Source organism: Antechinus flavipes, chromosome 2 (genome assembly GCF_016432865.1).
Source record: "Antechinus flavipes isolate AdamAnt ecotype Samford, QLD, Australia chromosome 2, AdamAnt_v2, whole genome shotgun sequence".
Taxonomy (NCBI): Eukaryota; Metazoa; Chordata; class Mammalia; order Dasyuromorphia; family Dasyuridae; genus Antechinus; species Antechinus flavipes.
In genome coordinates this window covers 194,288,828-194,314,508 of record NC_067399.1, presented here as the reverse complement: position 1 = coordinate 194,314,508, position 25,681 = coordinate 194,288,828, and positions in this window count along the sequence as shown.

Genomic DNA, 25,681 nt, shown 5'->3' with positions numbered 1-25,681 from the left:
CAACTTGGTAAAATTCCCTAGCATGTCCATCAGTATTCAATACTCTGATATTCCCTTTTCATTGAACCTATTAAAATTTTTTCTCAGGAAAATATCTGATAAACTCATTTGCACAGAGGGACAAATTACTGATAAGCTTTAATATCTTAATATCTTAAAGATAATAATATTTTAGAAGATTACTAAGTCTAGTGATGAAATTCTGGTTTTGGAATGCTAGTGATCAATTGGGGAAGGTATTATATTTTTTGTACCTTAAAATCCTACCACAATTAATATGTCAAGAATTTGGAATTTTATTAGTGCAGAAACTCCTCAATATGGATCATAATTCTCTTTATATGATCTTAGAAAGATTGTGATTTGTCCATGATCACATAGATAGCAAGTCACAGAGATGGAGGGATGCTTGGTTCTTCTGACTCCAAGTCCAGTATGATAGCTGCCCTTTTATGCTGCCTCAAAATACTATGACCTACCAGCCTAATTAGGAGCAAGCTGGGCTTTTCCTCCAAGAAACTGCCATGATCTCTCTCCCCCTTTCTTCCACTTTTCTAGCAAAGCAGATTAGAAATAACCCTAAATATAGTTATAAAAATTATACAAATCGAATGATGCCTTCCTCAGAGGAAGTAGTGACATTCTCTAATTTAAGCACGTCTCTGCTACAGGGATCTTCCCCTGAAGCCCCATGGAAGAGGGCTCTTAGCCAGCCAGCTCACTGGGGGATTAGTTACTTCATCCCTGGGTTCTATGAGGTCATCGAGGTAAAATTAATGGTGAGGAAGGGATAGGACGGATTCTTCTCAACCTTGGGCAGGAGAGGAGAGGGAAACTCAATACCTTCCATGAGCTATTGGCCCCTTTAAATGCACTGACTAGATGGCAAAAGAACTTCGTGTTAATCTTGGAGAGAGAAATTCAGAGGTGAAACTTAGGTCATTCTGCAGCTTGAGAGAGAAGATAAAAAAACTGATTAAAGCATTATAACAAGCTGATCACCGGAGCAAAGAGCTAAGATGCAATGATTTTTGGGGATGATTTTGCCTGCCTGTTCCAGTATGTGTGTGTATGTGTGTGTGTGTGTGTGTGTGTGTGTGTGTGTGTGTGTGTGTGTGTGTGTAGTTGGGGTGAAGGGTGCCAGATCTGGGGGCCAAGCATTTAAATCTTGATCTAGTCCTGTTAGTGTCACTACAGGGCATCCCTGCCTTCAATCCTTCACCTCTCTGTGCTTGAAAGACTGGATAAGAGGAAAATGGATATAACTTAATAATTGGACCATAAACAGCCAATGAAACTATTAGGTTGTTTTTGGTATTTTCTGGTAGAGTAATTCTTGTACCAATTCAGTGCCCATGGGGGAAATTGAGCATCAGTCAATCATAAGACTTACTTACTAAGCACCTGCTACAAATACTATAAGGCACAGCTGAAGGTGCTATGTTGTTGACTGTTTAGATATAAGAAATTGATAGAGAAAATATTAACAATGCAGATGAAACTTGAAAAAATAGCTATCTTTCATTTTTCTTTCTGGAGATTTGGTTGTTAAACATTTATTAGCGCACCCTTGCTTTGAGGGCATTTGAAGATCTGTTTTTGTTAGTAGGGCACCTAGGTGGCAAAGTGATTAGAGCACTGGGCCTGCAGTCAGGAAGACCTGAATTCAAATTCCTCCTTGTACTCTGGTTATATGATCCTGGACAAGTCATTTAATCCTGTTTACCTCTGTTTCTCTCATCTCCAAATTGAACTGGAGAAGGAAATAGTAAACTACTCCTATGTCTCTGTCAAGAAAACTCTGAATGGAGTCACAGAGAGTTGGGCTGACTGAAACGATTCAATAATAACAAAAATTGTTAGGAAGACCTTCCTTGACTCAAGGTGAAACCTGCCATTTTGGAATCTCTACATATTTCTTCTCAAGCTATAAGAAACATTGGATATTCAGATATGGATATTGTAAAAACTCCTTATCCATCACCCTCTGATGCCCACTCCCCAGAATATCAAGCTACCTTGACTAGCTTGCAAGGCCCCAAAGCGGACAACCATACCTACTTGCAGTTGCTTGAGTCATTATCTTTCTTCTTCAGAGAGAACATGCAGGTTTTTCTTGACCTAGATAAAATAGTTAAAGCTGGGATGCTCTTGTCAGTCAGTACTCAGGGATAGGTTCCAGCACCCTGTCATTATGTCCCTATTACTCCCAGAACTATGAGTATTGTTAACTGACACTGCTTAACTTACCACTGCTCCCCTCTTTGTATGTCTTTCTTCTTATTTTTATTGATATTTCCACTTTAAATATCAATCACCATCTTGGGAAATCTTGTCATTCATGCCCAGAACTGGGAAGAGCTTTCCCAGCAGTTACACTTACTTCTCAAGTCTCAAGAAACAGAGGACAAGGATTGGGAAGTTGACTCTCGATTCAACAGCATGAGCACCTTGCCTTTCCACTCAATATTGGAGCTTATACTAGAAGGCTTTCCCTGAATCTTGTATACTTTGGACTTCAACCTCCATGACAATATACAGAACAAAGGGTAGAATCCTTAACAGTTTAAATACTGTCTCTGATACTTATTAGCTATATGATTATGGAAAAATCTTTTGACATTATGACTGATTTGGTATCCTCATCTGAAAAAAAAGGCAAAATAATTCTTGCATTTTCTGCTTCACAGAATTTCTGTAGTGATTAAATGAGCTTCATAATTAAAATATTTTGCAGATCAATTGCTTCCAGACATTTATTCCTGATATTCCATTTGTCCCCTGAGATTTGATTGGTATAAGGCATTGCAGTGAGGAATCCCTCTTTATCAATGAATATCTGTAATTACTCTTTAACTTATCTTTGAAAGCTGTCTGAATGTTTAAATAACCTGAAGAAGATCACATAGCCAGAATGTCTCAGGGATGATATTTGAAATAGCTCATCCTTTCTCTGAGGCTGATCTTCTAGCACCATAACACTTCTGGAATGCTCCATTTGTTGTTCAATCATTTCACTTGTGTCCAATGTTGGGCTTTTTTTTTTTTTTTTGGCAAAGATACTGGAATGGATTGCCATTTCCTTCTCTACAGATGAGGAACTTAGGCAAACAAAGTTAGTTGACTTGCCTAGGATCACACAGTTAGTATACTTGAAGCTGAATTTAAATTCAGGAAAATGAGTCTGACTGACTCTGAGCTTGGTGTTCCATCCTGTCACCAGTTATCTGCCCAAGGATGTCCCATAAATATCTCAAAGTCAACCTGTCAGAAATAGAACTCATTAGATCCCCATCAATTGGGGAATGACTGACTAAGTTATGGCATATGAAACTAATGGAATATTGTTGTTCTATAAAAAAAAGATGATCAAGCTGATGTTAGAAAGACCTAGAAAGATATATATAAACTGATGATCAATGTAGCAGAGCCAGAAATACATTGTACACAGGAAAACTGTAAGACTTGGTTCTTCTTGGTGATTCAGTGATTCAAGGAAATTCCAATAAACTTTGGATGGAAAATGACATCTACATACTGAGAGAAAAATATGGAGGGTAAATATAAATCAACACATGTTATGTTCACTTTTCTCCCCTTTATTTCCTGTTTTTCTTGTGGTTTTTCCCTTTTGTTCTGATTTTTTTCTCCTATTGTGATTAATAAAAAATGTGTTTTAAAAATAAATTTACATGTATAATCAGAAAATTTTTTTAAAAGAGTAAAAAAACCTCAGAATTTATCTCCCTCTCAATATGCCCCTCATCCTAACTTTATTATTTCTATTGAGGGTACCATATTCCTTACATTTATATCACTTTTCCCCAGGTCCCTTATCCTATCGGAGAACACTATTATAAAAAGGATAATGCATGGAACTTGGAGTTGAGGAGTGTCTGCTTCAGACATTTATTAGTTGTGTGCTCTGGCCAAGTCATCTAACCTCTTTTGCCAATTTCCTGAATTATAAAAGGGGGAAATAATAACAACCACCTCACTGGACTTTTGAGAGGACCCAATGAATTAGTATATGTAAAACATTCTGTGAGCCTTATAGCTTTATGATATATTTTTTAAATCATGCAAAATATTTCCATATTATCTATATATGTATATATTTAAAAGCAAGAAAAATAAAGTGAGAAAATTATTTTTCAATTTGCACTCAGATTTCATCAGTTCTTTCTCTTCAAGTGGATAAAACTTTTTCATTATGAATCCTTTGAAATGGTCTTGGATCATTGTACTGATCAGAGTAGCCAAGTCTTTCACAGTTGATCATCATTACAATATTGCTGTTGCTGTGCATAGTGATTTCTTAGTTCTCACTTCTTCACTTTTCATCAGTTCATATGGTTTTTGCCATGTGTTTCTGAAACTATCATTCTCATCACTTTTTATTATACAATAGATTTCCATCACAATCATATGCTACAACCTCTTCAGCCATTTCCCAATTGATGAGTATCCTCTTGATTTCTAATTTTTTGCCATGATGAAAGAACCTATTTAAATATTTTTATACATGTAGCTCCTTTTCCATTTTCCTCAGTCTTAGTGAGATACAGTTTTAGTAGTGGTATTGCTGAGTCAAAGGGCATGCATAGTTTTATAGCCTTTTCTTTAGAATGATTGGACCAGCTTGTTACTCCACCAGCAATTCATCATTGTACCTGTTTTCCCTCTATGTCTTCAGCATTTATTATTTTTGATAGGTTTGAAATAGTATATAGCAATATAATTGATAAATATAATAATGATTAAGACCTCATTTTGACAATGGAGAAATGGAAATTCAGAAATGTGATCTGGCTATAATGCTACAAATTTCATAATATTGGGTGAGAGTAGGTTAGAGAGAAGCAGATAGGAGATGGTAGAGGATGGTAGAGGTATTATGAACAAAAATGCTTAGGCTAAGACAAAGAATAGCCAGAAATGGGAAGCTATAGTTGCCCCATGGAAAGAATACTAGGAAACAGGTACCACTTCTCAGGTTAGTAACTAGTTTTGTCTTTGAGTAAGTTCCTTAGGCTATTCCCAGTGGTTCTGTAAAATGGAAATAGCAGTATTTTATTTGATTGATAGCAGAGTGCTAACCCAGAATGGACAATTGAAGGTAGTGGGATAGGTACTGAATTTTGAGTCAGAGGAGTTGGGGGTTAATTTGGGACTTTTCTCCCTACCTGTGTGGCTGTGGCCAAGTCATTTCATCTATGAGTATTATTTTTTTAGTCAATGAAATGAAGAAATTGGATTAGACAATCTCTAAGGTGCTTTTAGTTCTAAATCTATAAAGTTATTTATGGTCTCTTGAAGTAACTAAGTGACAAAGTAGATAAAGTACTGGGGCTGCTGTTTAAGAAGAGTTGAGTTCAAATTTGCAACTTTATAAAGTTGCAAATAAATATAAAGTGCTTTGCAAACTTTAAAATGTCATGTAAATGTTACCTACCATTTGGAAATCTTGCTGGGGTGACCTTTTTTTACAAAGTTCTATTATGGCAACCAATTTTCAAAAAATGCTTAGACTGAGAAGTGCAAAGTTAAAAGAACACTTAGAAATATAGGAATAAATACATTTTATTTTTTGTACTATAGATAGATCTAGTAGATACTAGAATTTCAGAAGTTGAAAGGATTTCAGTGGCTCTGTAATATAACTTATAGCACTGCCCCCCCAAAAAAGATCCCCACTAGAACAAATTCTGACAAAATAGTCATGTATCCTCTGCTAGAAGAAGAGGAACTTATTATCTCCCTGACAAGTTTTCACACAGCTTCTGAATAACTCTAGTGAAGAGGAACCAATTAACTGAGGCAGCCCATTTGGTTTTTGGACAGCTCCAAAACTTTCCAAGTTTTTCCTTATAGGGAACCTAAGTCTATTTCTTTGCTATTTATATCAGTTGCTCCTAACTGATTTCTGGGCCCAAGTAGAATAAGTCGAATCCCTTTTCCACAAGACAATATTTCAAATAATTGGAAAAAAACCCAACCCCCTTTCTTGTCCCTACCAAATCTTTCTTTTCCCTCCAGCCTAAATACTTTCACTATATCCCAGACATCTCCACACCGTGCAATTATGCATGTAACATCCCCTAAATCCCTATACTATTTTCCATTTTTAGTTCTGAGTTCCATTGACCAGTAATCAAATCAATTCCACCACTCTTCATAAGTATGTATCAAACATTTGACCTCTGCCTTCAATCAATTCTCTATTTTTTAAAAAAAGTTTTTATTTCTTTTATTTGCTTTTGATATGTTATCCTTAGTACATAATAGATTCTTAATAAATGCTTGTTGATTGATAATTTATATGACTCATATATAGCTTGGTTTGGAGTTCCCTTAAATATCCTGGCAAATTTCTTTTGGATGCACTCTAGGTTGTCAATTTCCATCCCAAAAAGGGACATTGATAACTCATCACAATCTTTTATGTATCATCTGACTAGAATACAGTATAATATGCCATGGTCAGGGATGTGTTGTATAGTAAGAAAAGCATCAGACTTGGAGTTGAAAGATCTGGGCTCAAACCTAGTTCAGCCACATTCTATATGTGATCTTGGACAAGTGACTTTATTTCTCTAGATTCATCACTAAAATAAGGGGATCAACGTAGGTAATTTTTATGGCCTCTGAGCTCTAAATGTGTTATCCTATGTCTTAAAGCCAACATAGACTAGTGAAAAACAAGACTTGGGGCAGAATAAGAGTCGTCCCGAGACAACCAGGGAAGACAGGAAAAAAGACCCCAAGAGTAGAGTTTAATTTGTCTGAAGTATAAACACCTCAGGCTATTTCCCCAGAAACAGAAAGTGGGGAGCCTTGGGGTTATCTGGATTCAACTCCAGTCTCAGCCCAAACCATAGGAACTTTTATCTCTCAGACATCAAGAGGAGTTGGGGGCCTGAGTCTGGGAAGACTGAGGGAGCCTTTGCTTATTAGGAATGCCAGGGCCAGATGTGCTATAGAGAGATGGTTCTGGGCAATGACCCAATACACATGGTGAGTGCAGAAGTAGTGGAGCAGAAATGCTCCTGGCTGTGAGTACATGCAGAAGAATGGAGTGTTTGAACTGAAGTGAAGCTAGAGGGACCATTCCCAAGCCTCCAATCCAGGATTAGAAGTGTTTATACAAATAATTATTATCAAAAACAAAGTAAAGAGACAAGAAAAAAGAATCCAACCATAGCAACTTACTATGGGAAATAAGGAAGACTGGGGTCCATCTTCAGAGGAGGACAGTGAAGTAAAAAAAGCCACTTAAACCCAAAGAGAAATGTTAAATGGATCTCTGCCCAGAAAGAATTTATAGAAGAACTCAAAAAGACTTTAAAAATCAAATGTGAGTGATTGAGGAAAAAATGAAAATAAAATAAGAACTACCCAAGAAAAGAAAATATGAAAAGAAACTCAACTAGAAAAGGAGATTCAAAGTTTGAAAGAAGAAAATATTTCTTTGAAAATTAGAAGTGGGCAAGGGAAAGATATATAATATAATAGACTAAGAAATAAAAGAATGAAAAATAAATAATGAAAAAATAGAAAAAAACCTATGAACCTGTCCCAGGTACTCTCATGTTCCTCCCATCTCTTGCTCCTCAGCTGTTTTCTGTATGTTGTTTCTGTCAGAGTGCAAGCTCTTTCAGGGAAGGCACTTTTTGCTTGTATTTATATCCTAATGCTTAACATAATGCTTGGCATATATTAAGTATTTAATATGTGTCCATTTCCTTCTTTATTTCCCTCTTCCTTTTCTTCCCACACCTCCAAGTTTAGAAAGCAGGAAACACATTGCTACAACACATATAATCAAATAAAACAATCTTCATGCTGAGTGTATCACTTCTCTATTATGGGAGTTAGTAAGATATTTCATTTTGAATCCTCTGCAATCATTTTTGGTCATTGTATTGATGAGAGTTTTGAAGTCTTTCAAAGTTGTTTGACTTATTATTGTATTAACTGTTCTTCTGGTTATGCTCCCTTATTCTGCTTAATTTCATATAACTCTTCCCAGGTTTTCCTGAAACCATTCCTTTTATTATTGCTTACAGTACAATATTATTCCATCACATTTAAAAACCATAACTTGTTCAACCATTTCCAAATTGAAAGACACTCTCTCAGTTTTCAATTATTTGCAACCACAAAAAGACCTGCTTATAAATATTTTTGTACATATAGATATTTTCCTTTTTTTTTTTTTTTTTTTAAAAAAAAAAACTCTTTGGAGTTTAGAACTAATAGTGGTATTACTAGGTCAAAGGGTATTCATAGTCTAATGCCTTTTCTGCCATAGTTTCAAAATATTTTCTAGAAGGACTGAATCAGTTTATAATTAACTGTGCCTTAATATACCTCTTTTCCCATAGCCTCGCAAGCATATGACATCCCTCCTCCCATTTCACTAATTTACAAATCTTATGGATGAGGGAGAATATGAGATTTATTTTAATTTGTATTTATCTAATAATTAGTGATTAAAAACATTTTTATATGGATAATTATAGTTTGGATTTTGTCATCTGAAAAGTGCTTGTTCATATGCTTTGATCATTGTCAGTTGGAGAATAATTCTTATTTTTACAAATTTGAATCAATTCCCCATACAATTTAGAATGATATATTTATCAGAAGTACATGCTGAAAAGATTTTTTCCCACTTACCTGCTTATTTTCTATTGTTCGCTGCCCTGATTTTGTTTGTACAAAATCTTTTTAATTTTATGCAATAAAATTGTTCATTTTGCATTCTGTGATCTTCTTAATTTCTGATTTAATTGTGAGCTCCCCCCATCCATCCATTTCTTTCTTACTCATTTAATTTATTTATGATATTGTGTTTTATTTTTAAACCATGTACTCATTTGGAACTTATGTTGCTATATGGCATAAGACTTTCATCTAGACCTATTTTCTGTCAGGCTGTTTTTCAATTTTCTAAACAGTTTTGTCAAATAATGACTGCTTGCCTTAGGAGCTGGGATCTTCAGGCTTATCAAACCTTAGTTTACTACACTTGTTTGCTTCCATATATTGGGTAGTTAATTTGTTCCCCTGATCAACTTCTGTATTTCTTATGCCATAGCAACTGGTTTACATAATTTCTGCTTTGTAAGATTTGGTACAGGTAAACCTCCTTTCCCCCATTTTTCCATTAATTTATTTGAGATTCTTGTTTGTTTTTTCTTCTTCTAAATTTTGTTCTAAATGAATTTTGTCAATGTTTTCTTTAGTTCTATAAAGTAATCCATTGGCATTTCTACTGGTATGGAAATGAATAAATAAATAAATTTTTGGTAGTAATATAATTTTTATTATGTTGGCTTAGTCTACCCATGAGCAATTCATATTCTTTCAATTATTTAGATAAGCCTTTATTAGTGTAAAAAGTATTTATAGTTGTGTTTATATAGTTCCTGTGTATGTCTTGGCAGGTAGTCTCCCAAATACTTAATATTTTCTGTAGTTTTTAAAAATGATAACTAGTATTTTAGTTACTAGTAGTTAGTATTTATGTAGAATTTACTATATGCTAGAGACTGTGCCAAGTGTTTTAAAATTTTTATCTTATTTGGTCCTTATAATAATTGAATGCTATTATTGTCCCCAATTTATAAGTGAGGAAACTGGGACAAATAGAGGTTGTTATTTTTGTAGAATCACAACTAGTTAGTCTATGAGGTCAGTTTTGAACTCAGATTTTCTTGACTCCAGGCCTAGTGATCTATCTACTGATTTACCTAGTTGCCTGGCATTTCTGTTTCTATTTCTTCTGGTTGGATTTTCTTGTAATATACCAAAAGAATAATAATTTACACAGGCTTATTTTGTATCCTGAAATTTTACTAAAGTTGTTAATATTTTCAATTACTTTTTAAGTTGATTCTCTAGGGTTCTCAAAGCAAATGATCTTAGCACCTATAAAACTTACATATTTTTTCTTCTTTGCCTATGTTTATCCCTTCAATTTCTTTTCCTCTATTCTTATTGTTAGAACTAACATTTTTAATGCTAGATTGAATGACAATGGATATCCTTGCATCACTCATTACTCATACAGGCTCTTGGTTTTGAATAGAGACTCTATTAGGGAGAGCTCAATTTATTCCTATATTTTGTAGTTTTTAAAAGGATTGCTATTGTATTTTGTCAGAAATTATTTCTGCATCCATTGATTCAATATTATGATTTTGTTCTATTTGTTAATATAAGGATAACATAAAATATGTAATTTTCTTAATATTGAAGCAATTCTACATTATGAGTATAAACCCAGCCTGGTCATACACGATCTGTTGCTGGAGTTTTCCTACTAATATTTCATTTAAAATTTTTGGATACTCTTCTGTAGTTTTTCCTTCTGTTTTTACTCTCCCTAGATTCCGCATCAAGAAGACCATTTGCATCATAGGAGGATTTTGATAGAAAATGTTTTCTTATTTAAAAAAAAGTTTATGTAATAATGGAATTAAAATTTCTTTAACTGTTTGATAGAATTCCTATGTTTTCCTGGACTGGAAGTATGACTGATTTTTTTCCCTTGGATTTCCAATAGGGTACATTTTCTAGGTCTTTGTTGGAAGTGCTATGTTGGGGAGGTAGAGGGGAGTTTGTCTACACTTATTTTTGTTGTTCTGCTATCTTGGCTTCTCCTTCCAAGTAATTTTTTAAAAAAACGTATTGAACAATGGAGAAAGGTTTTTATTATACTCCACCACAGATTAATCTTCACAATGGCATCGATTCTTTAATAACTGATTTTTTGAGTCTAACTATTCAACCATTTCTGAATTCATCAAATGGTAATGTCATCTAGCCCACATATTTCCATCAGGGATTTTTTTTGTTAAATTCTTTACAAAGGCTAGACATGGTATGCATGTTTATATATATTTTCATGATTTTTTTGGCTTGGTAAGTTTGACCTAAAAGAAAATGAGCTTAATCTGGCATGACCCTTTTTAAAAAATCATTGCTAACTTTGTGTCATTGTTAATAGAATGTACCATTCCAAGTAATCAATAACTAAGCCTCTTGTCATGGAGTACATTCTCCCAAATGTTCATAATGGAGTACTTTTGCCTAATAATGGATGTCACTTTTTGCTTTTATAATAGAAATTGTTATTTTTTTTTAGGGTAGTTAGGTGCACAGTATATAAAGTACTAGACCATGAATCAAGAAGACCTTTACAACTCACTTTACCCTGTTTGCTTTAGTTTTCTAATCTCTAAAATGAGCTGGAGAAGGAAATGGCAAACCACGTAGTACTTTTGCCAAGAAAATCCCCAACGAGTTTATGAAAACTGAAAAATAACTAAATAGAAAAGGACTGTTTGCTTTAACTTTATTACGTTTTTACTGACCACTGAATTTGTCTTATTGCCATTTAGTGATATCTTTATATTGTAGTCATTGTGATTATTGTTTCCTCTGCTGTCTTCATTCTGTATTACCTCATACATCTCCCTATTTTTCTGTGAATTTTTCACATTTATAATTTTTCAATATCATAAGATTCTTTTACATTCATATACCTTTTCCTCATTATTGCTCAATCTTTCAGTATTTAGTTTGTTACTAAATTTTTTTTTAAGTAATGACCATGTATTTTTGGATACTTGCAAAATCTTGTTTCAAATTTTTTCCTTCCCTTCCTTTCACCCCTTCCTCTAGACAAGAAGTAATCCAATATATGTTAAATGTACAATTCTTCTGTACATATTTCCATAATTATCATACTGCACAAGAAAAATCAGATCAAAAAGAGAAAAATGGGAAAGAAAACAAAATGCAATCAAACAATAAAAAGGTGAAAATACTATGTTGTGACTCACACTCAGTCCCCACAGTCCTCTCTCTGGGTGGAGATGGTTCTTTTCATTACAAGACCATTGAAAGTGGTCTGAATCATCTCATTGTTGAAGAAACACATCCATGAGAATTGATCATCATATAATCTTTTTGTTGCCATGTACAATGATCTCCTGGTTCTGCTCACTTCACTTAATAGCACTTCATGTAAATCTCTTCAGGTCTTTCTAAAATCATCCTGCTGATCATTTCTTATAGAACAATAACATTCCATAACATCCATATACTATAACTTATTCAGCCATTCTCCAATGATTGCCATCCACTCAGTTTCCAGTTTCTTGTCACTACAAAAAGGGCTGCCACAAATGTTTTTGCACATTATTTTTATAGTCATCCTCACAACCTCAGAATCACCCTTATTTCTTCATCATCTCTTACTTCCCATATCAAATCATTTGCCAAATCTTGTCCTTTCTGTATATTCAATATCTATTACATTTGTTCTCTCATCTTAATTCAGATATGTGTCACTTTTTTCTTGGTACTTTTGTAAAAGTTTTCTAATTTGTCTTCCTGCCTTCAATCTCTCTACTTGACAAATTCATTCCCCTATTTAGCTGCTAAATTAATATTCTTAAAATGTAGGTCTGAGTTCTTTTCATGAAATTATTGAGTCTATTACTTTCAAGAAAAAAATGCAAACCTCTTTTTGGCATTTAAAGACCTTTATAATTTTGCTCCAAACTATTTCTCCCTCATTTCCATTATTTTAGAAAAATTGGCTTACCAGTTCTTTCTATGCAATATTCTATCATCTAATTTCTATATCTTTGTAAGACTGTCTCCCTGGCCTGGGATACATTCTGTCCTCATCTCCACCTCATAAAATTTCTAGCTTTTTTTCAAATTGCTGCCCACGTGTTACCGTCTATAATGTAGCAAGGTTTTTTTTTTTTTTTAAATTTTAACCTATTATTTCTATTGTTAGTATAAGTGTCAAAAATCACTTCATGTTTATTCTGTGTATGTTTGTGTACATGTTATTCCCCAATAACACTGCCAGTAATATGCAAATTCCTTCAGCACAATTTCTTTTGTCTTTATATCCATGGCACCCAGAACAGCTCCTAGTACATGGTAGGAATCCAATAAAAATTTGTTAAATTGGTGTCCTTATGGATTTTAGTCATCATAAAATATCCCTTTGATAAAATTTATCAGTATTCTGCCAGGAAATTAAATAAAACAGACTATTATTTTCAAATTCACACATGTAATGTCTGGACTACCTCACTGTGGGATTTGGTACCAGCCCAAGTCCTTGATCATAGGAGAGAAGTGAAGAAGTGATATTCATATGGATGGTCAAACATAGAGTTCATTTATTCCAAATTCCCTCAGCCTTATATACCCTAATTTCTTTAAAGAACTATAGCACACTGCACAAGCATTAACTACATACTGCATGGTTATTGTTACCTTCTGAATCTATTTTTTCTTGTGCACCAAGGGAACTGTATGGATCTTCTCACATATGTTGTATCTAAAATATACTTTAACATGTTTAACATATATGAGACTGCCTGCCATCTAGGGGAGGGGGTAGAGGGAGGGAAGGGAAAAGTTAGAACAGAAGTGAGTGCAAGGGATAATGTTGTAAAAATTACCCATGCATATGTTCTGTCAGTAAAAAGCTATAATTAAAAAAAAAACAACAACTATATTCTGTGCCTGCAGGATTACATAAACAATTTGAGATTGTGTGCAGGTGTCTTTTTGCCACTTAGCGTAACCTAATTACAATATAAGTTGTCAATGCCCCCTACTTTTCAGAAAAAGCGAGATGTCTTTAGGGAATATGGAGAGCCAAACTAGACACATAAGCAGATTCCCTCTGGTTTGAAAGATCTTATACCTCACCCAGAGTTCCCACCCCTATCTGTGACCCTCTACAAACATAGTTTTTAAGTAAGCTTGTACTTTTATAGACGTCTAGCTTATCTTCCTCACATACAGTTTTCTAAAGATCATTAACCAAAATTCAGTAATAACATCTAAAAGTTCTTTAATGAAATTGGTGGCTCAGAATTCATTGAATCGAGTTTCAAGTACCATCTCTTCTGGGACTTTTAGCTCTTCATTGACCATTTAAAAATCCATACCTCAGTCTAACAAATAATCTTTTTAGTAGAGAAAAAGCAGCAAAATAGTAGTTAAATTTAGTTTGTCTTCTTTCCATTATGTCATTTTTCTCCTTTGATCATCCTTTTGCCCCAAACAACTAAAATTGGTCTTTTTGTTGTTTTGGGTAATCACAATCCATCTAACCTTATTCTAAGTTTTAGCACACCTAACACTGTTTTCACTGGAGTATGTCATTATTTTGTATTCATCTTTGCCAACCTGAGAGGCAACATGGCATAGTGATGGAACATTGGACTTGGAGTCAGGAAAAAAAAAACCTGGATTCACATCACAACTCTGATACTTAATAGTTGCATAATCTTGGGCAATGTACTTAACCTTTTTGGATCTCAGTTTCCTCATTTTTCAAGTGATGGGGTTGGACTACATGGTTCCCACAATTCCTTCCATCTTTGACTGTATGATCCTTGCTGCTAGGTTCTGTACATCTTTCAGAAACCTAATTTGCTTAATGAATTACCTGTGCATCCATATCAGATCCTTTATAAAGTGTTCTTCATTAGGTCCAAACCCTCTAAATGGGATTAATAATTCATATAGTATATACCTTATAGGGTGAGTATGAATAAAATTCAAATAAAATAAAAGAAGGGCATCTTCAAAGTTTTAGTATAATTTTAAGACATACTCTTTAACTAACATGGAAAATGTTAGTTAAATTTTTTTACCTGAAGTATTCAAAAGAACTACAGTGGCAATATAGAGTCAACAGACATTTTGGCTCTATACAGTTCTGTTTTTTAAATCACAATACTTCTCATGAAAAGGACTATGTGTAATAATCATGCTGCTTCCTTTTTTCAAGCTTGAAAATATGAAATTAATTAGGAATAATGCATTTAATAATGAAGAATACAAAGGAATGGTTCCTGGACCTCATTAGGAAGAGATGATGCCTGGATACCATGAAAATAAAACAACACTCTTTCAGGAATTCTTGCTGGCCTCAGGTCCAATTAGCATTTTTCTTTGAGGCATTGTGAATAGCTGTATTTACATGGATGTCTTCTAAATTTATGTAGTCCTGTTTCCACTGAAATAGCTTTTTACATAAAGTTTTTCTTTTTACTGTTTGTTCATTTATTCAGATTACTTCTTGACTTTGAACTTGATTTTTAAAGCTGGACTCTGTTCCCCTGGGGTTGGAGAAGTTCTGTGCCAAGCTTCAGGATTTTTTAATGCTTCTGTTTTCAGACTAATTCTGGAGGGGTCTGGAAGTTTTTGTTGCTTTAAAGGTGAAGTGATGCTGGGAGAGAGGTATTTACCCAGTAAAGGCCCCTGCTCCCCTGTAGCCATCAGAATAGGACTCCTTTTAACTCTAAAACTATCAATAGTTTCCCTGCTTTTTTGTTACATCATTTACTCTTTTGCATTCTGGAACTGTGACCCAAAACTGCTTATGAGCAATAGAGTTGCCAATCATCATTAGCTATACCCAATGTTAACAGTGAATTCTCCATAATCTCTTTCTGACCAGTTATCCAATTCCCTTATTGTCTCTGTGACAATAGCTCCAGAAATTATTGCTATTAGTGCTGCTTCTGCTGCTATGGCAGGCATCTTTAAGACTCACTGTTAATGCTCCTGCTATTCTCTGGGTCTGCGTCCCACCCAGTGGTACAGACCTCTCTTACATACCTCCTAAACTGTTTTAAGCTAGAAAGCATTTACCTCTGATCTTTTGTTGGTTCTGCTGCCCCCAAATTTGATTTGTTTTAAAGTTGTGTGGAAAAGAATTTTGGGAGAGTTCAATTGGTTCCTTGCCTATATTCTGCCATCTGGACTCTGCTTTCTCAATTTGTTTAAAAAATATATTATAATCAATAATTTTATTGCAATAATGAGAAAACTTACAATTTGCTCATGTAATAAAATACAAATTGATAGTTGTCCTCACAATATGCATATTGAAAACCTTAAAGCAATGAATGTCAGCTCTTATTTTAAAAATTAAATTTGGGAGTTGTTTGTTATTATTAGAAAGAAGCAGTATATGGATGTAGAATAAAAACTGGAGTGCGAGCTGAAAGAACTGGATGGTGAATCTAGTAATATTACTAATGAGACTGTGTGAATTTAGTTTCCTCATTTGTAAAATGAGAGGCTTATCTTTATCTCCAGGATCAAGGAAAGAGGGAAGAGAATCAGTATATATTTATATGCTTCTAACTATAACATATAAATATATATTTATATACATATATAAAAATTTATATACATATAAATATGGTATATGTAAGTTATATATAAAAATTAATATATATGTTAATGTAAATATATATACATATATATAAATAAAATATGTATATGTGTATATCAATATCTATATCTACCTGTATGTCAGTCATCATGGTAAGTGCTTTAAATTATCTCATTTGATTCTCACAACATTTCTGTCAGGTAGGTGACAGAAATATTTTCTACATTTTACAATTGAACAAACTGAGGCAAATTTAAATTAGGTCACATGAGTAAGATCTATACAGTAGTATATGAGATCAGGTTTGAGCTCAGATCTTCTTGATGCCAGAATACAAAGTTCTTTGCCATTTAAAGTTTTTCATAACCTGTCTTTAGAAGCTTTCTAGTCTCCTCCCATTTTATTTCCTTCAATAAAAAAAAGATTCAACCATATTGTACTATTTTCTGTTCCTTTAAAATGATACCTCACCTCTTACATTTGTGACTTTCTCCTTCTCTTCTTCCCTTCTTCCTCTGCTCTCCTTCCTCTCTCTCTTTCCACATAGGGTATTATAGTCTTACCTATAGGTTCTCTGCCCAAAATAATGTAACTTTTTTTTTTTTTTTGATTTCAGAAACCACCTTAGATGTCTTTGGGTTTACTAGCTAATTTTTTCTTAAGGATCAGGCCTTAAACTAAAATTATTCTGGCTCTCATTGATAATAGGTCCCAGGCTAAGCCCCATTTGGTCATTGTTTGGGCCCTGATTGGCTCAGACTAAACGTAAATAGTCATTTCTCTTTGGCCAGAAATCCTGAGTGAGGATCTTCTACTCCCAGATTGATATTATTATTATTTTTTTGACTAGGTAAAAGAGTTTATTCTCTGCCTCATTTCTTACCTAGCTTTATATACTGATTGGACAATGCCTTCATCAAAATGAAAATTGTAAAAAGTCTAAGGTCTCCCACAGCATCCAGAACCATCTCCAATTGTACTGATCTTTACTTGTCACTGGATTCAGATGTGCTCTGGAGGAGAAAGTGAGCATGGTGACTCTGCTCAGAGTACCCTCACTTAAGTCCAACTTAAGTCCAACTCATTTCCACCTCACATTCCTGATGTCATGGTACTCTTTAAGAATGAAGGACAAACAAAAACCATCTCCTGCCTTGTGCACTTGCAAAGTCTATCTCTCATACCTGGAATAATCTTCCTCCTCATCTTTGTGTTTAATTTCCCTGACTTTCTTCAAGTACTCAGCTTAAATCCTATCTTCTTAAGGAAGCCTTCTCTGGTCCCCACTTTCTTATCTTTCCAGCTGTCCTCACAGCTTTTCCTTCCAAGTTTTCCTGTCATCCAGTTTGAATTTTGCATGTACCTATTCATTTATATGTTTTTATTCTTTTTCATTAATGTATAAATTGTTTGAAGGTAGTGACTATTTCTGCCTTTTCTTTTCAGCCCTAAGGTTTACTTAATACTGCTTTTATCATACATTAAATATTTTGTTGTCTGCCTGCTTGACTCTCAAAACTCAGGCGTTGACAACAAAAGGTATTCTTCATTTTATACAACTTTTCAACTCTGATATTCTGTATTTTATATTGTAAAGTCCTTCCAACCCTGACATTCTATAAGATTTGCTTGTCACTCTTTTGATTTGTCCTGAAATCTTGTCTATTTGTGATGTTAGGACCTCTAGATTTCACATAATGTTTTACAGGACCCATATTTTTACATAAAGTCTTTCTTTCTAAATTTCTCTCTTGTTCTTGTATCTTCATCTTGGCACAGGATACTTTGATTCCCCAAACTGTTTGATTCCCTCCTCTCTTTCTCCATTTCAAATTCCAGGGACCATTTCCTTAGTGCTGTATTATTCTATAGTTATTTTGTTGTCACTCTCACAGTCTAAGACCTCCAAAAACAAAAGAGGGGGAGCGTCTTGATGTCTCTGTTTTTCCTCTCTACTGTTGTTTGTCCTTGAGGATTAAAAGGTATGCCAGTGGTGTGTAAAATCTGATTCTGTGAACAAAAGTGTGCAAAATGTTTAAAAGTATATACAAGTCCATTATCTGTTTTTATTGCTTGTGGCACACCCATAATTACAAATACTTGTATAAGGAATTCAGTGACCACTCGGGCTGTCTCTTTTGCTGCTGGTATTGCAAAAGTAAATCCTGGAAAGGTGTCTACTACAACATGGATAAAAGACAGACAACCAAAAGATTTATAATGGGTCACATCCATTTGCCAAATTTCATTGGGTATCAAACCACGAGGGTTTTTCCCTGGAGGGAGCATAGCAAAAAAGTCCTGCCTCCTTTAACTCTCGAATATTCCTCTATTTACTGCAACTGATTCAGGCATGTTTTTCCCTACAAATTAGTGGGCTAGCTACTTAGTATTTTGAACATCTTCATTGTATTCGACCCTCAACCCCTCATTCCTTTAAAGGAAAAAAAAATACTTGAAATGTTCTCCCATCCTTTCCCTCCCTTCCCTCTTTTGAATCCAAGCATCCAGTTAAGTTTAAAGTCAGTTAAAACACATGTGACAGCAGATTTAGCACAGTCCAAATCAGGGCTACAAATGCTTGGCTGAAACAAATGTGGCAGCCTTAGGGGGGAGGAAAGAGTAGCATATACAAATAGAGGGTCTTCAGTCCAAGTCCTGTAAAATCATCTTTGCATCCCCAAAGGTGATACCTCTGAGGACAGAGTTAGCACGAGAAAGTCATTGCTTTGGGGATTAATTTAGACACCCTTCCCCTTTCCATCTTCAGCTTTTTCTTCCTCTTTTTAATGCTTTTCTTCAAATAGCAGCAGAATCTGAATTGGGAGGAGAATGAAACAAAGAAGAAAGAAAAGATGAAGAAGAAAACACCTGCAGAGCCGAAGAAAGATGTATGTAGGATGATAGTATTCTTCCTGAAGAGACGTCTCCATTATTTGACATGTAAAGGAAACAGATTCCCTGGGCTCTCCTTCATTCCCTTTCATTAGGTGGAAATCTAAAGCAAGTGTGAGCACACAACAACATTGGAAGACAAAAAAGTTGGGGGCAGCAAGCAAATTGGACTGTCTGTCCCCCAGTCTGCTAGTGCAGTCCCCAATAGATCTGGTCAATCTCCCCATCCATCAAGAACTTTTTAAAGCTGATTTTTTATGCTGGTAGTGTTGTTTTTAATACATTTACAAAGAAAGAAGAGGAGAAGGATCCAATTTGTTTTCTCATTACTGTAACAGCTTCTTTTGACAAGAAGCTAGCAAGTATCTGAGGCAGAAGTTTGGAGGAAATCTGGGATACATTCATTTGAGGATAGGATATGCAGATGGGACACTCCAAAAACCAGAAAAATAAAGGCAATCAGAAAAGGTAAAGGGAATGTTGGTCTAAACTGAATATTTCCCAAAGCTCAGAAAACTTTTTTTTGGGGGGGATAGTTACTCATCACTCTTTCTCCACTGATTATTGGTAAACATACAATGGAAAATGGTAAAAACGAGAAAAGGAAATGGCAATAACAGTGAAATTTGTTTTTGGCTTGGACTTGTAATTTCATTGTAGAGGGAAACTTTGTCTCTTCACCATTCTGTGAAGTAGATAAGGGCAGGAATAATTATTACCTTTTTACAGATAAAGAAATAGACTAAATGAGGTAAAATAACTTTCAAGATTTGAGCTCAGATTCTTTTATATCAAATTTCTTCAAGCTTTTGTAAGATATGTTTATGACACATGGGTATTTAAATGTATAAATGTGGTTTGACAATGGCATGAATAGATACTGCTTTCTGTCTTAAGGGAAACAGGAAAAGGGTAATGGATGGGTGCTTTGTTTATTTCCAGTTGGGTTAGAATTATAGCTACTACCCCTCAAACATTTCTAACCTAGTCTAGAGGTATGTGTTTGAATTCAAAAGAAAAACTCCTTCCTTGGACACTCTTACTGGTGGAGTGGGTAGCCCTTAATTAGTGCTCACCAGCTTACCTCCTTCCTACCAAACATTGCTTAAACAGAAGAGACCCACAAGTAGCAATTATCCAAACAAAATAGAAGTTGGTCTACAAATTAGAAGATATCAAAAAATACAGAATGAGGTGGGTGAGAATGCATTATCTCACTAACTAAACTAAGACAGAAGATTCAATGTCACCCAAGGAAGTCCATTTTAGTAGTCTCTAGGAAGGCAAGCTGGAAATTAGGGACATATTGAGAAACCAGGTTTCCCTACATGTCTGTGAATTATTTTTTTCTGTTTCTCTTCCCAAAGAAACTCTGTCATGAACCCAGAAAATCCCTCATGGCAGTTATGCAGTCTTTCACTAAGCATCTTCTCTGCCAATTAGGACTCACCTCTACTTCTATATATGCAGCAGCATGCAAAATGCCCCAGGCATGGTTGGAAGCCTAATCACATATCTTTCAATATTTTCCCCACCTTCACAAACAAACTTTTAGCTAAAGTTACATATGCCCATAGTTCTCATTATCTCATCTCTCACTCTATTCTCAATTCCTTTTAACTTGGTTTTAGTTGCAATTACATTAAGAGAAGCTGCTAATACAAAATTACTACAAATCTCTTAACTGGTAATCCCTTTTTCTTTGCACTTATTTTTCCTTTCCACTTTATAGCTTTTAGATGCTGCTGCTGAGTAGTTTCTTTGCCTGGATATTCTCTCCTTTGTCTTAGATGACAATCCTATCTCCTAATTTTCCTTCTACCAGTTCCATAGTTCCTCAGTCCTGTCTTTTTTTTTTTTCTTTTACAAGACCTGTCATAGTGACTCCATTTCTTCCTGTTAGTTCAATGATCATATATACTATACATATGACACAGAACCTTAAAGATCCAGTTCTAGCCTCTTTTCTGACTGCATTGCTTACTGCCTGTTGGACACATTCCCTTGGATGATGCATTTCAAACTCAATACATCGTATAAATGCATCACGTTATCTTCCCCCTTAAATTTACCCCATCTCCCTCAAATATCCTTATTTCTTTTTAAGAGATTTCATTTTATTAATGCCTTTTGCCTTGTGTCACAACTGTGTCATAGCTCCCTCAAGATTAAGCCCTCCCTTATAACAAAGAAAAACAACTAAATTAAAACTTCCAGTATGGAAACTGTATCTGACAATGGATGCATAACATGTTGTCCTATGCCTTCCCATCTGTCTTCTATGAAGAAAGTAGACATGCCTAATGGGCCTATTGGTTTTTATATTACAGTTCTTAAATGCGTCTTTTACCTTAACTCTGTATGTATTGCTCTGCTTTATATATGTTTCTTGTAAACAATATACTGTAGGGTTCTGTTTTTTTTACCCAGTGTGCATACCCACTTCCATTTTATGGGAGAATTCATCCCATTCACATTCACATTTAAAATTACTCTGTATTTATCACCATATTATTTCCCCCAAGTCATATTTTTCTCTTTACTTTCCCTTCTTTCCTCCTCTCTAGTGTTTTGTTTCTGTCTACCACCTCCCTCAATCAGCCCTCCCCCTTTACAGTATTTTTCCCTTTCTTTTTCTACATCTGTTTGCATTTCTATTAATCTCCCCTTTTCCTTTCCTCTTTCCCCTTCTATTTCTCTATAGGATGAGACAAGTTTCTCTATCAAACTAAATATGTCTGACATTCTCTCTTTGAGTCAAGTTCATCCCTCCTCCTTTCTTTCCCTAAATTATAATAGGTCTTTTTTGCCTCTTCATGCGATTACCCCATTTTATCTGCCTTTTCCTCTTCTTCCAGGACAATTTCTTTTCCATTCCTAGTTTCTTTTTTATATCATCATAATAAAGTCAAATTATACCAACACTATCTATACCCTAAACAAAGATTCAGTTCTAAAAGATGATAAACATATCATTTTCCCATATAGGGATATAAAATTTTTAACCCTTAAAACATATTTTTTTCCTTCTCTTTTTATGCATCTCTTGATTTCTCTAGGGGAAGATCAACTTTTCTGTTCAGCTTGGTCTTTTCATCAAAAATAAATGAAATTCCCCTATTTTACTGAATATCCATTCCCCCCCTTCCCCAAGGATAAAGCTTAATTTTTCTGCATAGTTGATTCTTGGCTGCAGTTCAAGTGCCTATGCTTTCCAGAAGATGATATTCCATTTCCTTCAATCCTTTAAAGTGGAAGCTACTAGGTCTTGGGAAATCCTGATTGTGGCTTTTCAATATTTGAATTGTTTCTTTCTGGCTGCTTGCAGTATTTCCTCTTTGATAATTCAGAAATTTAGCTATGATATTCCTTGGAGTTTTCATTTTGGGATCTCTTTCAGGAGATGGTAGTGGATTCTTTCAATGGCTATTTTATCCTCTGGTTCTAGGACATCAGGGCAGTTTTCCATGATGATTTCTTGAAAGATGTTTTTTAGGTTCTTTTAATTTCTTTGTGGTTTTCAAGTAGTCTAATAATTCTCTTGGATCTATTTTCCAAGTTAGTTTTTTTTCCAATAAAGTATTTTACATTCTTTTCTATTTTTTCAGTTTTCAGTTTTGTTTGACTAATTCTTGATGTCCCATTCACTTCCATTTGTTCAATTCTAATTTTTAGTGAATTATTTTCTTCAGTTAGCTTTTAAAAACTCCTTTTGCATTTGACCAATTGAACTTTTAAATGAATTGTTTTGTTTATTGGATTTTTTTTCATTTCACCAATTCTGTTTTTTAAGAAGCTGTTTTTTTTTTTCCCATTTTGCCAAATCTATTTTTAAGGAGTTTTCTTCAGATAATTTCTGAGTTTTTTCCCCAAACTCTCTGACAAATCTCTTTTTTCCTTTCTCCAATATTCCTCTAACTCTCTTTTAAGATCTATAGAACCTTCTGAGTTGGAGATCAACTCATATTACCCTTCAAAGCTTCATCCGGAAATATTTTGTCTTTAGTTTCCTCAGAGTTTGAAGTTTTTTCTTTTCTATCTCCACAATAAGTATCAATGGTTAAAGCTCTTTATGCTTTTTCCCTCATTTTTAAAGATTGAGATCTGTCCTTATGATTCTCCCAAGCTTTCTCTACAGGTATTAGTGGCTTCATGCTGCCCCAGGGTTGGTGTTGCTGGCTTCCTTCTTGTGCTGGGTAGATGTGATCAAATCCTGAATTATGTTGAGGATCAGGGGCTCACTATTTGACTTCTGTTGTTGTGTGGGATATCTCACAGCTAGTCTGCGGATCTATTGGCTTCTGAACAGAGTCGCTAACACTGTATTTTGGCTAAGAGTCTCTCAGTAAATTCTTCCTGCCTGTGGAGACTTCTCTACTGCTGCACCTGCACTGGACTGCCTCCCTCCCTGTGCAATTGAAAAGATCTTTCCTAAAGTTCTTCCAAAATATCTTCCACTGGAAATTTGTTAGCCTCCAAATATTTATGGGTTCTGTCACACCAAAATCTGTTCAGAAGTTTGATCTGATGTTGATCTGCAGGAAGCCCATAAAAGCTCAAATACCCTGCCTATTTTCTACCATCTTGGCTCTATCTCTCTCTTTTATTTTCTAAGTGCATTTTGATATTATTTTCTTTTTTTTTTTTAAAGTATCCCCTTGGTAATTCTATGAATGTAGTAACATACATGTAAATTAATTTAAATTATATAATTGTTATATTGGCATGGCCCAGACATGACAGCGACTGGCTCTCCAATTATTTGATATCCTTTATTTCCATAAAGAATTTATGTACATTTTTGTACATTTATACATTTGGTACATTAATCCCTAGAAAACTTTCCTAATTTTCTTTTGAGGATCTAATATTCCTTCTAGTTGCCCAGTTTTATAATTTTGGAGCCATTCTTATGTCTGGTTTCTCTTACTCTCTGTATTCAGTTTCCAAGAGAGATGTGCTAACATCTTTAACATCCACCTTCTTTCTCCACTCCCTAGACAAAGCTTTTGTCCTGCTTCAGTCTCTCATTATCTCATACCTGGACTATTACAATTGGCTTTTCATTAGCCTTTTTATTTTCCCTTCTTTCCAATTCACTCTCCATGCAGCCATCAACAAATCTTCTCAAAGCATAATCTGCCATGTTACTAGTGTCATGAAGAAATTTTGATTTCTTTTAAAAAAAATTTTATTATTTGGGGCTCAGAATAATTTCTCCTGGTTATCTGGCTGGCTGAAACTTTTCTCTCCTGAGGTTAGTTAAAATTGACCTCATTTGTAAAAGTTGATATGTGGAATGACAGTGTTAAGGGAAACTTTTGGCAATTTCAGAGATAAGAAACCAAAAAAGAAGAGAACCTAGCATCTATAAATTTTAAATTGAACCCCAATAAGGTTTAATTTAATTTAATTCCTCTTAATTGGATTCAACTGACTCTATTTATAGAAGGATCTTTCTTTACTTTGGCCCTACAGTTATCTATTAGGGTGTAAATTTCCCCCTCTCAATTAGCCCATTGTAAATTCTTTAAATTCTTTAGTTGTTTTTCAGTTGTGTTTGACTCTTCTTGACTCCATTTGTGTTTTCTTGGCTAAGAGACTTGAATAGTTTTCCATTTACTTCTCCAGCTTATTTTATAGATGAGAAAATTGAGGCAAACAGGGTTAAATGATTTGCCTAAGATCATATAGGAAGTATGTGAGGTCAAAATTGAATTCAGATTTCCCTGACTCCTGGCCTGAAATGGGCCAGAACTCTGTATTTGAAACGAGGATTCTTACAAGGTGCTAAGTGGAATTGATAAGACAATGGTTATCTAGTTTAGTTTTATTTTATAGATTATTATATATAGAGATATATTATAGATTAATAGTTCTCTAGTTCAGTATGAATAATTCAATCTTACAACAAATAATGGTTCCCTAATAATGTAATGATTGGTTTATATTCACTATACTGCATATAAACTGGGACAAACTCAGCCAGAGATAGACTTGGAAGGGCTTGGAGACAGTCTCAGAGAAGATAGAGAATTGGAGGCAGGAGCTCAAGCTCTCGGACCCAAGGAAAGACATTCATTCCATCTCCCACCTTTGTGGTGGCTGGAGGCTGGAGCACAAGCTCCTGGACTGAGACAGACTTCAAGACAGACACCATTGTGGTGGTCCTCCTGCCTCCCCCACAGAAACCAGAAGACACATTCTGGAGGACCTCCAGAAATCTGGCCCGGGCCCCAGGCAAGGAAGCTAGACTGTGAAATAGATAATAAAGAATTTGGACTTTATCCCTGGCTATTCTCGTGATGATTATTCTGCTGAAACAAAGGCTAGTCCAGAGACCTCCAGAAAACTAACCAGAACATTACACTGGCTTAGTACTCTATATCCTATGTTACCTCCTTTGTGATATAGATTTTTATAAAGTCAGTGTTTAAATTTGTAATTTAGTTTGTTTAATTAGTTTACTAAATTTGCAAATTGAGCTTGTTCAAGTGCGCTCTCTCTCTCTCTCTCTCTCTCTCTCTATATATATATATATGTAAA